The 17603-nt window shown below is 41.4% G+C and overlaps 1 long non-coding RNA gene across 2 annotated transcripts in view; it reads left to right on the top strand.

Moving 5' to 3' along the window:
* The window catches only part of LOC125485352, a 106576-nt gene extending 99839 nt beyond the window's left edge, over positions 1 to 6737 (top strand). For both annotated transcript variants that reach the window (XR_007264103.1, XR_007264104.1), the window contains exons 2-3: positions 1810 to 1992; positions 5249 to 6737. This is a non-coding gene — a long non-coding RNA (uncharacterized LOC125485352). The remainder of the gene's footprint in view (positions 1 to 1809; positions 1993 to 5248) is intronic.
* Positions 6738 to 17603: the final 10866 nt, after the last annotated feature.

Raw genomic sequence — 17603 nt, 5'->3', positions numbered from 1 at the left:
TTGTTTTTGTTCCTGATTTACAGCATCCGCAGTTCTTTCAGTTTTTACTGAAATAGCTGAACTGTAGAAGAAGAAGCACATTATAAACTACAAAATGTGATAAATATGAACTATGTCTGACAAGATGTACGTCAAAAGTGAAACAGTATTCAACAACAAATGTATGTAGAAGAGAGAGCTGAGTTACAACCTGAAGTCCAAAGAAGTAACAAAAGAATTCAGGAGCTTCTTAGCAGACAAAGCAAAACAATCTATGGAAAGGGGAACAAAAAGCAAGGTTGGCACCACAGTAGTCTCTGCCCAACACCCCTAACAGTCAAGTAAAGTGTTGACATCTTGCTGTACAAATGAGAAAAGTCATTCCAAGAATAAATGTGAGGAACTTAGAACGATGTTGCAAAACATGGCAGACAGAATAATACTGAACATTTATCATTTCCCTGGATGGACTACTTTTCTAAATTAGCACATCCATGGGGAGTTTCAAACTTAACAGAGAACTTTCAAAGTTGAGGTAATGTTAACAATAAGATTTAAGTTGTTACCCTTAATCCAATCCCTGGAACTAAACAAATATTTTGGCCAGGAAACAGAGAATTGGTCAGAATGTTGTTGTGTTGGAATTCAGCTTCATTAACCAAGGCCCAATAGGAGGCATGAGGGAATGTCTTGTGTCCACTCTTCCCAGTGATGGGGTGTCATATTTGGGGGAGTTTCCAAGCTACGTCAGCATGGATCTGGCAGGCGCTCAGTGGTTTTCTCATCAACTAGGAGCTGGTGTGAATCTGGCGGAGATCCCAAACAAGGCCACTTGCAGCCAGAGATAATTACTTCCAGATGGAATCAATTATTTTAACTTCAGTGTCCCACAGCTCCCCGACGAGAACTCTTTAAATTTTTGGCCTTCCTAACTTTGACCCTTACTCAGTTGTTGATCCATTATGGAAGTAGCAGTGCATTGTTCTAATTTTCTTGATTATTGTTGGGCAGCACTGCCAATATGTTTTACATTTTGGAGGTTTCCCCATCTCATCGCTGCAAAAAATCCCATCCGAGCATTTTGTCCAGAGTTAATATCAGCTGTCGGTGGAGCGCCATTATTAGAATCTCAGACTGCCACTATCCACATGAAGCCTATAAATCAGCAGACATCATTCTCAATTTTCAGGGTGTGCTGTGTTAGTTTACTTCAGTGAAGGAAGGAAAAGATTGCCATAATTGGTATCAACACCCCTGAGCTAATACGGAAAGCCACCCAAGATTTCCCATTCCGGTGATGATTACTGCAAAGTGTATACATGTACAATTTGGAGATAGGCCACTGTGTCTCTGATGCATCTGTAGTTGAATCACCTGACTTTCCTCTCCATCCAAGTTTACGCACAAAAAACACGGAAGTTTTGAGGAAGGTTTTAAATGTCATCTCTCAAAGCATACATCAACACTTTAAGGAGTTATGATAAAAGGTGAAGTCAACGTAGTCCTGCTGTCTCATTAGAGAGAGAGATGACTGATAGTGGTTTAACCTGAGAGTCACCGCACTTCACGTGCCCGGGGTGGAATTAAGAAGGAAAGTCCACCATAGTAACTTCATGAGGAGATGGGTATTGAACTCATGCTGTTGACATCAATTACCAGCCATTTAGCTAACTGAGTTATGAAAACACAGTTAGAAGCATCAACGTCAAAGATATTGTCTTTGATGATCCAAGATGGCGACGGAGTAAGACACTCAGGCCATCTGTTCCTTTTCTCTTTCATGTTTTTCCCTCTTATGTTTTCTTTTCTGTCATTTTCCCCTTCTGCTAGTGACCTGGAGCGAAGCAGGGACAGTAGGGATGAAGCAGGGACGGCAACCAGCAGGCCCAGAGTAAAGTGGGGACGGTCAACAGCCTGGAGCGGAGCAGGGGTTGGTGGCCAGTGGATCCAGAATGAAGATGGCTACTGGTTGGGAACCTGGTCAGACCACATGAAAGCCCTGAAAGAAAGACTGTAATGTTTATCTTTTTATTTCTTCTTTTCCTACCTTATATTATGTATATATGCAGTGCAGTGTAACATTTTTCTTTATTTTCTACTTTTTGTATCTAACATTTGTACCTGGGTACTTTGTACCTAAGATGGCTCTGTGTGTTGGCAACATTGTACAATTTTCACTGCACCCCTGTTCTTTTGTAATTGAGTACACGTGACAATACACCTAATTCTAATCATTGATACTTAAAAGCAAAGAGTGAGGCAGTTCACAAATCCATATAACTTATTATTATTTTCTGATTTTGAATTGTGCCAGACATCAAAATAAGCAGTTTAGAAAAAAAGCAGATCTAACTTTCATCTTCTGCCTCCCACCTTCTGCTCCTCTGTGGAGAATATTGACACCTTGCTAGAGTACAATCCCACATGTACCAAGTGGAACCTTAACCAAGTGGCCATCATTTATATATTAGGCTTGGCAGGCTATTCAACTTTTGATCTTAGCCCACAGTATGAACTTCTACAACTGGGTGGTGGGAAGAAAATTGATCAAGATTCCTATTTCTGTTTGCCTAGCCGATCATTTGAAAACCAGAAGTCAATGCTTCTCCATATCAATCGCTATTCATGGCATTTCAGAGTGGTTCTGCAGCCAGCTACCTTAGAGAGACCATTAAACTGAGCAACCACTTGGACAAGTTGTATGAGGGCAGCAACATTTTGGGAATACACCTTAACAAGCAAACAACTTTCTGAGGAGGTTGAGAACGTTGGCAAAAAAAGAAATGAAGTTAACAACATCTACTCAGCAGCGACCCACTATGCATTTTGTTGTCCACATGGCCCTGTTACTTATTGAACCACAGAGTGGCTCTTCTTTCAGATACGGAGATACAAGCTCCAACTCATTAGCTATACTGCTGTTATAATAGCAACCAGTTTAATGTGGCTTACCATTGTTAATGAGTCAACCATCCAGCAAGCTGTGACATGGCAGAGAAACAGTCTGTGCTTGCTGGAGCAGCCAGCACTGAAGAGAAGTGGTGCTTTGCCAAAGGACTGGAACACCAGCAATGAGAGATGCTGCAGGGCTGGAAAGGAGATGAGAGAGAGGCTGCAGCAGGGGAATGTGGTGAGGCAGCTGCTGCATCACAGAATCCCTTCAGCAGGCCACTCGGCCCATAGAGTCCACACAGACCCTTTGAAGAACATCCCACCCATACCCTATCCCTGTAACCCCACATTTCCTGTGGCTAATCCACATAGCCTGTAAATCCCTGGTCACTGTGGGGCAATTTAACATGGCCAATCCAACTAACCTGCACGTCTTTCGACTTTAGAAGCAAACTGGAGCACCCAGACAAAACCCACACACAGACTCAGGGAGAATATGCAAATTCCACATAGTCACCCACGGTGGAATCGAACCTGGGTCCCTGGCACTGTGAAGCAGCAGCGCTAACCACTGAGCCACTCCTTAGGGGCTGCTGCAACAGGGAGAGATGGTGAGAGAGTTGCTGGAGTGAAGAGAGGTGACAGTCTGTAGATAAACCGATAATGCTCATAGGAGAAGCATTCAGGATTTTGTCCCAACACTGGTATAGGAGTGATTATTTTTGTTTCACTTTATTCACCTGTGGAACGTGAACATTGCTGGCTTTGTCATAATTGATTGCCCTGTCCCTAGCTGTCCTTGAGAAGGAGGTGCTGAGCTGCCTTCTTGAACCTCTGCAGTCCATGTGCAGTAGGTAGACCCACAATGCCCTGAGGGAGGGAACTTCAGCATTGTGGTTCAGCAACACTGAAGGAGCAGTGCTATATTTTCAAGTCCAAGATATTTCCAAGCAACAAGACCTGGACAAAATCCAGGCTTGTACTGATGAGTGGCAAGTAAGATTTATGCCACACAAATGCGAAGTCATGACTGCAAGAGACAATCTAACCACCACCCCTTGATATTTAGTGGTGCCACCATCACTGAATCCTCCACTATCAACAACTTGGGGTTACAATTGACCAGAAACTCAACTGGACTCTGCATAAACACAGTAGCTACAAAAGCAGGACGGAGATTAGGAATATCAGAGTAACTAACTCACCTCCTGACTTCCCAAAACCTGTCCATCATCTATAAGGCTCAAGTCGGGAGTGTGATGGAATACTCCCCACTTGCCTGGATGAGTGCAGCCCCAACAACACTCAAGAAGCTTGACACCATCCAGGACAAAGCAGCCCATTTGATTGGCACCACATCCACAAGCGTCCACTCCCTCCACCACCAATGCTCAGTAGCAGCAGTGTGTACTATCTACATGATACACTGCAGAAATTTACCAAAAATCCTTAGACAGCACTTTCAAAACCCACAACCACTCCCATCTAGAAAGACAAGGGCAACAGATACATGGGAAAACACCTACTCCAGTCCTATCTAACCTAATCATCATCCTGATTTGAAAGCAAAATCGCTATTCCTCAGTGTCACTTGGTCAAAATCCTGGAACTCTCTCCCTAGCAGCATTGTGGGTTTATCTACAGCACAAGTCTTACAGCGATTCAAGAAGGCAGCTCTGCACCACCTTCTCAAGGGTCAATTAGTGATGGTCAATAAATGCTGACCCAGCCAGCAACACCTACGTCCCATGAGAGAATTTAAAAAAAAAGACAGGGTGGTGAGTGGCCTGGAGGGGAACTTGCAGATTTTGCTGTTTTATGTTAGCGATAATGTGCATCTTCTTGCAATGGAATGAAGTTCTCCAGCCCTTCAAGGGAACAATTGAAACTGGACTCTCATTCCTAAAGATGGTAAATTATTATTAGAAGCCTCTATAAAAAGATAAAATTAAGTCTTTATTTTCTCACCTTTCTTTTCTGACACTTTGTCTCTTAATCAAATTCTTTATTTCTATTCCTATACCTGATTTTGCTCTAAAATACTCACTAAAATTCATCCTTCTTCTCTGTCATTCCTTTATTTATTCCTCCATCCTTAACTCCCGAGATAATTAGGTAGCCTGTTGGTCCCATCATTCAACAAGATTCCAGATATGCTTCCAGCAAAGCACAGGCCAAAAAGTTTTTGAACTGAAGTGTGAAGGAAGAAGTCTAATTAATGTGGCAAATTAGATGATATTCCACATCAGCAAAATCTAAGCTAATATTTATTCAAGTAAACAGAACTATTTGGGAAAAATCAATGATTAAGAGAGTTAAATTATACAAGAGTAAATGTTTGGTAATTAATCAAAAGCAATTTTTCTTTGTTCCACAGCGTAGATACTGAGAAAACAACACCTAATTAGTTGCGTTGATTGACCTCACCCCACTGCTAGCTGTTATACAGTTCATCAAGCAGACAGGAAGTGGAATAGAGATTGGATCAAATGTGAGAAACACTAACCTGAGCCCCAATCTTCCTGCAAATAGCAGGCAAGTGAAACTTTGATCTCTTGTTTGAGAAGAATTATCATGCAACATAGACTCCTTCATTTGACTGGCTAAGTGGTTGCAAGAAAGATCAGCATTAACAAAAAGCGTTGACTCTTTCACAGGACTGATATTTTCAAGACTGTGTTTTCCATCTTGGACTGGAGAAGCATATGGAGATTTAATTATAACAGCTGTAAGACTCAACCAGTCAATAAGTACATTTTTCATTAGGTGTCTTTTGCACATGTTGCTTATTTTTTGATCATGTCTGTCTGAAAGTTCTCTTTTCTAGTGGTGTCCTATATAATTTGGCTTATCATAAGGGGACAAGCAATGAGCTGAAGGAATAATATAACAGGTTCTGTTTAGTCAGGAAGCAGTTTCTGTCACAAACTCCCACATAGCATCCATTCTGCCAGTTCTGAGTTTTCCTGGTTTATTTGGCCTTATCCTGAAACAGCGTTTGAAATGTATTGCACTTGTTAATGACAAATATAGTATGTTACATAACTCATTAAAAAAAACTCTTACAACCGTCAATCATAAACTTGCTAAACTTCACTCATTCCAAATAACATTCATTTTATTTGGTTTCAATCCTTGTACCTAGTTCTTCTTCTCCTCAGTGATTAAAGTAAACACAGCTCACTATTTCATGTTTCAATTGTGCCGTAGTACATCTACAAGTATTGTGGTGTCACTCTATCCCTAAAACTGGCCCTAAAGTGGATACTCGAATTTCAGGTCTCAAATAAACAGCTCTGATAAAGAATCATCTTGATTCGAAATATTAGCTTGTCCTCTGTCCATGAATGCTGCCTGACCCGCTGTGATCTCCAGCATTTGTTGTTTTCAGTGCAAGTACAGTTGGCTGGATAACTGGTTTGCAATGTTGAGTGATAACAAAGGGTGTGGGTTCAATTCCTGTGCGAGCTGAAATTACCAATGAAGGTTCTGCTTTCTCAATCTGTCCTGAGGTATGGTGATCCTCAGGTTAAATGACCACTCAGTCCTCTCTCTCTCTCTCTATCTCTCTTTCTAATGAGGGAAGCCCTAAGGGACTGTGATGATATTTTGTTTACAAGTACTTGTGCATTTGAAGACTTATTTCAAGACATTATCTTCCATCAGTTTAATGTTATAACACGCTACATACATAATAACCTTACGTATCATTTTTAACTGAGCTTGTAGTCACTTGTTCTAAAATGGCTTTATTTGGTTCAGAGTAAAATTTTGTTTGCTAATCACTCCTTTGAAGCAAGGGTAATTCCAAAATTTCATAAGACAGACAACATTTTCAACTTTCTTTTGATCTTTCAAAACTTACTTGGGGCACAATGTTCTTTTCAACTCAAAGAACAGAGAAGTTAATGTAATGAAGGGCCAAATGGCCTATTCCTGCTCCTATGATAAATGTTGATGGTTGTTGTTCTACACACTGGGATATAACAAAGAATCATTGATGAAATATGGTTGTTGCTATGTCATTGAAATCTCAGGTACTCTCAGGAAAAAAAGATTTGCCAGAACATTGCAAAGAGTGGGAATCAAAATCTGAAGATTCGTGCATTTTTACTTCTAACCTTAAGATTAATTGAACTACAAAGTTAAATAAGGAGAAATGCAATGTGTGGCTGTTTGTGTGTAAAAATTAGATGTCTATTGCCACATCACCCTCATCATATCCTGATCTGTTCCTGACCTAGATGCCACTGTTGTAAGAACAGAACCACATTGCAACTTGCCAGCTGTGGGAACGTGAAAAATTGGAACACTCCTATGTCCAGCTAGCTGGTAAGGCCCAGGGCCTTGCAAAGGTCCAGGCTTTCCATATGGTGCCAGGATGTGCGTGCTCCATGAAAAGACAACTATATCACTGGCCTAACATGTTTCTTTTATTCATTCATGAGATTTTGGCATCACTGGCTGGACCACTATTTATTGCCCAACCCAAGTTGCCCTTGAGAAGGTGGCGATGAGCTGCCTTCTCGAACAGCTGTAACCCTTGGTGTATAAATAGACCTACAATATTATTAGGAGGGATTTCCAGGATTTTGACTCAATGACACTGAAGAAGTATTTCCAAGTCAGGATGGTGAATGACTTGATGGGGAACTTGCAGGTGGTGGTGTTCCCATATATCTCTTGCCCTTGTTCTTCTGGATGGTAGAGATTAAGAGTTTGGATAATGTACCGAAGAAATATTAGTGAATTTTTGTAGGGCATCTTATAAATTACACACATTGCAGTTCTTGAGTGTTTCTGATGGTGGGCGTGGATGTTTCTGGATGTGGAGCCAATCAAACGAGTTGTTTTGTCCTGGATAGTGTCAAGCTTCTTGAGTGTTGTTGGAGCTGCACTCATCCAGGCAAATGGGGAGCTTTACATCCCACTCCTACCTTGTGCCTTGTAGACAGGTTTTGGGGATTCAGGAAGTGAGATACTGAGGAAGGGTCACTGGACCCAAAACGTTAACTCCGTTTTTTTCCTTCACAGTTGCTGCCAGACCTGCTGAGCTTTTCCAGCAACTTTGTTTTTGTTCCTGATTTACAGCATCTGTAGTTCTTTTGGTTTTTACTTGCCACAGTAATTTTAGTTTCTGACATATTTTCTTGTAGCCACAGTACTATGAGTCCAGTTTAAGTTTTAATCAATGGTAATCCCCGGATCTTGATAGTGAAGGATTCAATAATACCAAATCTACTGAATGTCATGAAGTGATGGTTAGATTCACCTTTGTTGGAAATGGCCATTGTTTCATCTTCCCTGACAGTTTACCTTATAGAAATTTGTAGCAGCTTCAGAAATTGGCTAAAGTAGTGTTAGGGGTCTCATAAATGCTGCAGGAATCTTGACTGGTATTTAATAGTGAAACTTCTGCTGGGAACAGGGCCAGAAATAAGCCTGCACCATTTTAACTCCTCCTCCTCGTCATCTTCCCTGATTAGGAAATGTTTGATTTCTGGCTCAGATAAATGTAAAGACAAAGTTGTATAAATACTATTTACGATAATAACACAACAACTAAATAAAGCTTTAGATAATTCAACAAAGAAAACAGAATTTTCCGAGGAGGTCAGCGATCATTTCATACAGAAACCTCTAAGCAATTCCCTCCATATAGTGTTCTGTCTGGCCTGTTATATTTCTCTTTCTCTCACTTTTGTGGATGCTCAATTCGAATTGAGCTATGTGCCCCAGATTCTACCCTATTTAATAATGTTTTGCAATGCCATAATGTAAGACTCCACTATCAACCTCCATTAGAACAGGATGATCATTTAATCAGACATTTACTTTGATTGGTTTGGATTTGGAAGTTCCTAAGCAATTTAGCTGTTCCAAACCAGATATAGGTGGATGTTATAGGGTGTGAACTCTCCTGGACACCCTCCTGGACATTAACCTTTCAGTTATCTTACGCAATTTAGGTCTAGTGGGATTCTTTAGTTGTCTCAAGTCTGCATACTGGCAGCAACTACAATGGCTTGCTAGTCCTGATCTTGAAGAAAATTTTAACCATTTGCCCAAGGCTTGGCTTTGTTTTGGGGTTTTGCTGTGGGCTGACCCAGAGTCCCTCTGTTCAGAATATGTCCTGAGAGAAGCTGTGCAATTGCCTTCACTCAAGTGGTGTTCCTCAAGCTCACTTGGACTGATGAGGGTTCCCACTTCCATTGGAATACCCTACAACTCATATGCTCCACTTGCTGCATTTTCCAATGATAAAGCCAGTTGTAGAACCTGTTTGAAGTCCAGTTGGGCTTCAGCTAGTAGGCATTTTTGCATGGTCACACCGTTAATCCCACATACCAAATGGTTTCTAAGCATCTCAGTAAGAGTTAAACCAAAGGCACAGATTTCTGCCTGTAGTCTTAATCTAGCCAAAAATCCAGATATGGATCCTTCTAGTTCTTGAATTGCCGAGTAAAAGTTAGTGTCTCAGAATTAGAGGAGGCTTGGGTCATAATTTCCTTAACTATGTTTGTCAATTCTTGAAAGCTTTAGTATCTGGTGCCTCAGGGAAAATTAGGCTTCTAATAACAGAAAAAGCTGCGGCCCCACAGATTGTCAGGACAATTGCATATTGTGGCAGATGTAAACCAATGTCATTTACACAGAAAAAAATAATGCATTCTTTCCCCATACTGAGCCCAGTCCTCAATGGCAGGATCGAATAAGTTAAGCTTTCCAAACAAAGGCATGATATAAGAAATGCTTTCCCCAACCCATGGACAACTGTTGCAAGTGAGTTTCTTCAGGCATGTGCTTTATTCTTGTCACCACTGAAATGATTTCACAGAGGCAAGTCTGCCATTACCAAGTCACCCTTTATTTACACAGGAACAACCTTTGACTTTAGTACTGCGTCTTCACAGTCATAGAGTCATAGAGTTGTGCAGCATGGAGAGAGACCCTTTGGTCCAACTCGTCCATGCTGACCAGATATCTTAAGTTACTCTAGCCCCATTTGCCAGCATTTGGCCCATTTCCCTCTAAACTCTTCCTAGTCATGTACCTGTCCATATGCCTATTAAATGTTGTAAATGTACCAGCTTTCACCACTTCCTTTGGCAGCTCATTCTATACACAGACCACTCTCTGCATGAAAAAGTTGCCCCTTAGGCCCTTTTTATATCTTTCCCCTCTCACCTTAAACCCATGGCCTCTAGTTTTGGACTGTCTTACCCTGGGGAAAATATCTTAATTACTCACCTTATCCATGCCTCTCATGATTTTATAAACCTCCACAAGGTAACCTTTCAGCTTCCAATGCTCCAGGGAAAATAGCCCCAGCCTATTCAGCCGCTCCCTATAGCTCAAATCCTCCAATCCCAGGGAAACCAGAATGAAACACAGTATTCCAAAAGTAGCCTAACCAAAGTCCTGTACAGCCGCAACATGACACCCCAACTTCAATACTCAATGCACAGACCAATAAAGACCAGTGTACTAAACACCTATTTCACTACCCTGGCTACATGTGACTCCACCTTCAAGGAACTATGAACCTGCACTCCAAATACCTCTTTTTGGCAACATTCCCCAATACCCTACTATTAAGTGTACAAGCCCTGCCTTGATTTGCCTTACCAAAATGCAACAGCTCATATTTATCTAAATTAAACTCTATCTGCCACTCCTTGGCCCATAGCTCTGATCAGCTATCAGAGTGTCAGTATCTGTGACGCTCCTCTTTTTATATGATCAGATAAACAGCCCCAATCAAGGAACTTACATTCTATGAGGTCCAACTCGCTGATCTCGTTACAGTCACTATACACATGGTGTCTTTGACAGTGTCTCGCACTCAGAGGATCTCAACCACTTCACAACCACAGAATCGCAGAAGGTGCGGATGGAGGCCATTCTGTAGTTATGAAATGGTTGAGATTGATAGGGTTAGGGTTAATATTTACCAACCCTGGTGGTTGGTATTTACCTTGGTCACATGATACTTTCCATTAACTTGATACCTTTGTGCGCTGCAGACAAGCAAGCCCTACAATGGCTTGGAAAGACCCACTAATCTAAAGGTTTAATGTTGTGGTTACCTTTTCTATCAAGGAAATAGCGATTCCTACTTTGAATAATACCTACACGGTCATTGTACAGCACATAAAGATATGACAACATCTATTCTATGGTGGAGATGGTATCAATTTGACTGCTAAGACAAATTCTGGTGTAAGTGGCAGGATCTCATGTTTGAGGCAAAAGCAAGGACTATATGGAGCAAAATAGAAATCAGATTGCATAAACACAATCACTTTTAAGAGCAACTGAAATGTTAAATACTCTTTAGGGATCTTCTCACAGAGACTGGATGCTTATACTGAAATGTCACCAGTTCTTTGAAGATGGGCTGGCAGACGGAAAGGGTAATAAAATGATGGTGGAGGGCAGTGGGAGAGAAGCTGGATGTGTTCTTATTGCCAGTGAATACTGATTAAGGCGGGAATGGGTGCTGTTTGGCCTCCTGCCTATCGCCACCCGGCTTTTACAAGCCACAGAAATCCCCGCCACTGCATTGTGAGACTGTTACCTGCAACTAGGCAGCCTCCCTGTGGTGATGTGTCGAGGATCCATGGAACAAGGAGGGACTTCCCAAAGACAATGGCTGACCTCAATCTAGAATCAAGATCCATACAATTTATATCGGCAATGTGCATGCAGTAGGCAAAGCCTTCTCTGAAACCATATGATTTGCTGTGACACTCAGTTGTATTAAAAGAGTATATTGATGAGACACAGGAATATCTATATCACAGCTCAATGCACACCCAGCATGTGACATTGCATATCAATTTATGCCTTCTGTCTGCCACCAATATGGCTTTGCTTTTCTGTTAAAACTTAATGTAATTTACTCCAAAGAATAAAGTCAGCTTTAAACATGAGGAATCATGGTAAAACTGCTTGTCTACTTTCATCTGTTCTTAATAGGCTGTAACCACATTCTGAACTTTTGCAACAAACAATAATTATTAAGGAAGACTAGAGGACGAAGGAGCGCCAAGCGAACTGAGTCCACTGCTGTGTTCTGCAGCTGGAAAACAGTTTGAACAGAAAGCAGCTTATTATTAATAATTTGATGTCATTGAGATAACTGAGAAAAGTTGCTAAAATATCAGACATGTTAGGTGTGCTTTTACATGCAGGGGTAGTCTATATTTATACTAAAGGCCATAAGACTAGATTAACATGCAATAATCTGCAAGATAAATTTTTGACACTCAAAATAAGAAACAATCATACAACTACCACTTGACATTCAATGGTGTTCCCACCACAGATTCCCCTACCGTAAACATCTTGGGTGTTACCATTGACCAGAGACTGAACTGAACTAGCCATGTAATACAATGAGTTCAAAAACAAGAGGCTAGAAACCCTGCAGCAAGTAACTCATGTCCTGATTCCCCAAAGACTATTTACCATCTACAAGGCACAAGTCAGGAGTGTGATGAAATACTCCCCACTTTCCTGATGAGTGCAGTTCAAACAATACTCAAGAGGCTTCACATCACCCAGGAAAAAACAGCCCGCTTGACTGGCATCACGTCACCCCCTCCACCACCAACGCTCAGTGGCACAGTGTGTACCATTTACAAGATGAGTTCTGAAATTCACCGAAGGTACTTAGACAGAATCTTCCAAACTCAAGACCACTACTATCTAGAAGGACAAGGGCAGCAGATACATATGAACACACCACCTGCAAGTTCCCTTCCTAGCTACTTACCATCCCGATTTGGAAATATATTGTTCCTTCAGTGTTGTTGGGCCAAAATCCTGGAATTCCCTTCTTAACAGCATTGTGGGCCGACCTACAGAACATGGAGTGTAACAGTTCAAGAAAGCAGCTCATCACCACCTTCTCAAGGACAAATAGGGACAGGCAATAAATGCTGGTGAAGGCAGCAATGCACACATTCCATGAGTGATCAAAATGAAATTTACAACATGAGAGGCAAGTATAGAATAGACTATTCAGTCCATCAAGCTTGTATCATTTTGCTTCTCTTTGAAACATCAAATCTAACTTTTATGTCATTCCTCACAAGAGTGCATTGTAAATTGAATTCTAATGCATTAGGGTATATACTTAACTAATAAAGAATAATGTACAAATGCATTATATATTTGCATTATTCTCTGTGTACTGGCATTAACCAACTAATCCTCAATAGCAGCCATACAGCAATGCCCTCCATATCGCAAAGCTTGAAATCCTGCAAACAAAATTAGTTCATATTTATACTAAATATGGAAAGCCCCTTTTTCCATTTCACAATTTCAGAGCTTGTCACCTCTGCTGCATCCAAACAAATTATGGCAACTTGGAAGTTTGACTGAATTCAACTCTGTAAGATGCGTAATGAAATGGTATTCCTCCTCTTCCTCACACAGTTCATTCCTCGATGAAGTACTTAACTGATAAGAGCTACAAGTAATTCAGTGCCTTTAACATTGGAATGGTCCACTGGTTTGAAATTTTAATGTAATTTCAATTCTGTATTACCCTCACTTTAATATTCTTTCCCCTACCTCCATAGGAGCTGCTGAATTACTACATTAATATAACATATTTGTACATTTTAAGACTTGATTAATTATTCTATATATGAATATTTTGATGCAATTCACATCACTGTTCAGCCTTCAGGCTGCAAATGTGTTTTTATAACGCAATTATAACAATTCTGGGTGAAATGCTAGCAAATGGGACTAAGTCATTTTGGGATGTCTGATCAGTGCGGATGAGTTGGACTGAAGGGTCTGTTTCCATGCTGTATTACTCTATAATTTATGCATATTCTATTTTCCCAATAGGAAATTCTACCCAACTGCATGTTTTTTTTTCAGGTGAAGTAGCCATAGCCTTACTGGACTATAGGGCTGCGTCCCCGTTTCGAGACAACTGGTGGCGGTGAATTTAACCTGAGGGTTACCAAGCCTTAGATGAGGGGAAAAGTTGAGAAGAAGAGTCTTTCATAGTAAATTCAGGAATTGAACCCATACAGCTGGTTTGTCACATTGCATCACAGACTGGCCATCCAGACAACAGAGCTAACTGACCCCTATTTTAGGATCATAAATCTGTTGAAGAGGAAGAATATAAGGCATATTAAAAATAAATAAAAATTGCTGGAGAAACTCAGCAGGTTTGTAAGCATCTGTGGAGAGAAATCAGAATTAACTTCTGGGGTCCATTGATTCTTCATGCAAGAAATATTGTGTGGTTCCAAGATTGAAAAACAGAATATTTGGAATATAGGATGTTGTGGAAAATGCACTTCATTCTCTTTTGGATTGCCTTAGTTTTTCTTAGTTCACATTTCTTCTCATAAAGTTAGTGGTGTTTTGCTAGGACATGGGATAACGATCCTGACAGGTATCCAATGCTTCACTCAAATGGTGAAGTGTTAATATCCCAGTTGATGTTTACGACAGGACAGTCAGATCGTAAAAATCAAATCTGGCCTGATAGTTCATATTTTGATTTTTTTCTTAATTTACATTGTTTTCTTTCACTTAAAAATAAGCACATAAGATTTGTTTGTAACAATAAAACAAGAATGCATTACACAGAAGAAGCAAAAACAGAATAAAACAAACCAAGCTATCTACAATTAACACAGTTTGAAAGATTTAAAAACACGTTGCAAAACAAAATCCCATTTATATCCCCGAACTTCATGTTATGCAAAACTCCAAAGAAATTTTATCCTTATCAAAATTATAGATTTGACTTAACAGTTCTGCTGAGTTTGGTGAACCTTTCATCTTGGCCACTCACACAAGTGAGAGCTTAGACTTTCTCAGTCTTTTAATAATCTATCAAACTTTAATCAAAAATTCTTGATCTGGAATTTTCACAAGTTACATTTTTTCATTCAGACAACTTATTTCCTCAACTGCTTTGAACAATCATTTTTTTTGTAGAAACTATTCTTGCTTCTTATTCCAATCAGGTATCCTTTGACATGCCTAAATCAAAGAATAAAGAACAATACAGCACTAGGGAAGGTGATGGCCTATTAATCCAGTGATCCAGATAATGTTCTGGGTACCCAGGTTCAAATCCTGCCACGGCAGATGGTGGAATTTCAATTCAATAAAAAAAATCTGGAATTAAGCATCTACTGATGACCATGAAACCATTGTCAATTGTTGGAAAAACCCGTCTGGTTCACTAAAGAACTTCAGGGAAGGAAATTTACCACCCTCTCCTGGTCTGGCCTTCATGTGACTCCAGGCCCACAGCAATGTGGTTGACTCTCAGTTGCCCTTTGAAATGGCCTAGCAAGCCAATCAGTTGTATCAATCGCTACAAAGTCTCAAAGAAACAAAACCTGACGGATCACCTGGCATCAACCTCGGCACCGGTAAAGATAATGGCAGAAACAGCCCCCTCGACCCTGCAAAGTCCTCCTCACTAACGTCTGGGGGTTAGTGCCAAAATAGGGAGAGCTGTGTCACAGACTAGTCAAGCAACAGCCTGACATAGTCATACTCACACAATCATATCTTACAGACAATGTCCCAGACACCACCATCACCATCCCTGGAAATGTCCTGTCTCACTGGCAGGACGGACGCAACAGAGGTGGTGGCACAGTGCTATACAGTCAGGTTCTGAGAATCCTCAACATTGGCTCCGGAACCCATAAAGTCTTATGGCTTCAGATTAAACATGGCCAAGGAAACCTGCTGCTGATTACCATATACCATCTTCCCTCAGCTCATGAGTAGGTACTCCTCCACATTGAACAACACTTGGAGGAAGCACTGAGGATGATAAGGGCACAAAATGTACTCTCGGTGGGGAATTTCAATGTCTACCACCAAGAATGGTTCAGCAGCAGTACTACTGATTGAGCTGGTGGGGTCCTAGACTGGTTCTGCGGTAGGTGGTGAGGGAGCCAACAAGAGGGAAAAACATACTTGAAATCATCCTTACCAATCTGCCAGTTGCAGATGCATCTGTTCATGATAGAATCAGTAAGGTGACCACTGCATATTCCTCATGGAGACAAAGTCCTGCCTTCACATTCAGAATGCCCTCCATCGCACTGTTGATGTGTTGTGTGGCACTATCACCGTGCTAAATGGTGCAGACTTCAAACAGATCTAGCAACTTAAGACAGGACACCCACGAGGCACTGTGGGCCATCAACAGTAGCAGAATTGTACTCCAACACAATCTGTAACCTCATGGCCCGGCATATCCCCCACTCAACCATTACCATCAAGCCAGGGGATCAACTCTGGTTCAATGGAGAGTGCAGGAGGGCACGCCAGGAGCAGCACCAGGCATACCTGAAGATGAGGTGTCAACCTGGTGAAGCCACCAAGCAGGACTATTTGCACACCAAGCAGTGAAAGCAGCAAGTGATAGACAGAGCTACGCTATCCCACAACCAGTGGATCAGATCTAAGCTCTGCAGTCCTGCCACATCCAGTCGTGAATGGTCGTGGACAATTAAACAACTCACTGGAAGAGGAGGCTGTCCAAATATCCCCCTCCTCAATGATAGAAGAGCCCAACACTTCAATGCAAAAGATAAGGCAGAAGCTTTTGCAACAATCTTCAACCAGAAGTGCCAAGTGGATGATCCATCTCGGCCTCCTCCAGTGGTCCCCAGCATTACAGATACCACTTTTCAGCCAATTCAATTCACTCTATGTGATATCAGGACGTGGTTGGAGGTGCTAGATACTGCAAAGGCTACAGTCCCTGACACCATTCCAGCAATAGTACTGAACTTGTGCTCCAGAACTTGCTGCTCCCCTAGCCAAATGTTCAAGTGCAGTTACAGAACTGGCATCTACCCGATAATGTGGAAAATTGGCCAAATTTGTCCTGTGCATTAAAAGTAGGACAAATCCAACTCGACCAATTACCACCCCATCAGTCTACTGTTGATCATTAGTAAACAAATAGAAGGTGCCATCAACAGTGCTATCAAGCAGCACCTGCTCAGCAATAACCTGCTCAGTGACACCCAGTTTGGGTTTGGCCAGGGCCATTCAGTTCCTGACCTCATTACAGCCTGGGTTCAAACATTGACAAAAGAGCTGAATTCCAAAGGTGAGATGATATCAAGGCTGCATTCGACCGAGTGTGGCATCAATGAGCCCTAGCAAAACTGGAATCAATGGGTATCAGGGGGAAAACTCTCCGGTGGTTAGAGTCATACCTGACACAGAGGAAGGTGGTTGTGTTTGTGGGAGGTCAATCATCTCAGCTCCAGGACTCCTCTGCAGGAGTTCCTCAGAGTAGTGTCCGAGGCTCAACCAGCTCCAAATGCTTCATCACTGATCTTCCCTCCATCATTAGGTCAGAGGTGGGGATGTTCGCCGATGATTGCACAATGTTCAGCCCCATTCGTGACTCCTCAGATACTGAGGCAGTCCATGTTCACATGCAAAAAGATCTGGACAATATCCAGGCTTGGGCTGACAAGTATCAAGTAACATTCGTGCCACACATATGCCAGGCTACGAGCATCACCAACAAAAGACAGTCTAACCACTGCCTGTTGACATTCAATAATGTTACTATCACTGAATCCACCACTATCAACATCCTGGGAGTTATGATTGATCAGAAACTCAACTGGACTCATCACATAAACATAGTGGCTGGAAAAGCAGGTCAGAGTCTCGGAATACTGCCTCCCCAGATC

This window comes from Rhincodon typus, chromosome 18 (assembly GCF_021869965.1).
Source record: "Rhincodon typus isolate 14 chromosome 18, sRhiTyp1.1, whole genome shotgun sequence".
Classification (NCBI taxonomy): domain Eukaryota; kingdom Metazoa; phylum Chordata; class Chondrichthyes; order Orectolobiformes; family Rhincodontidae; genus Rhincodon; species Rhincodon typus.
Note: the sequence above shows the minus strand (reverse complement) of the source record. Positions and strands in the feature narration are given on the sequence as shown.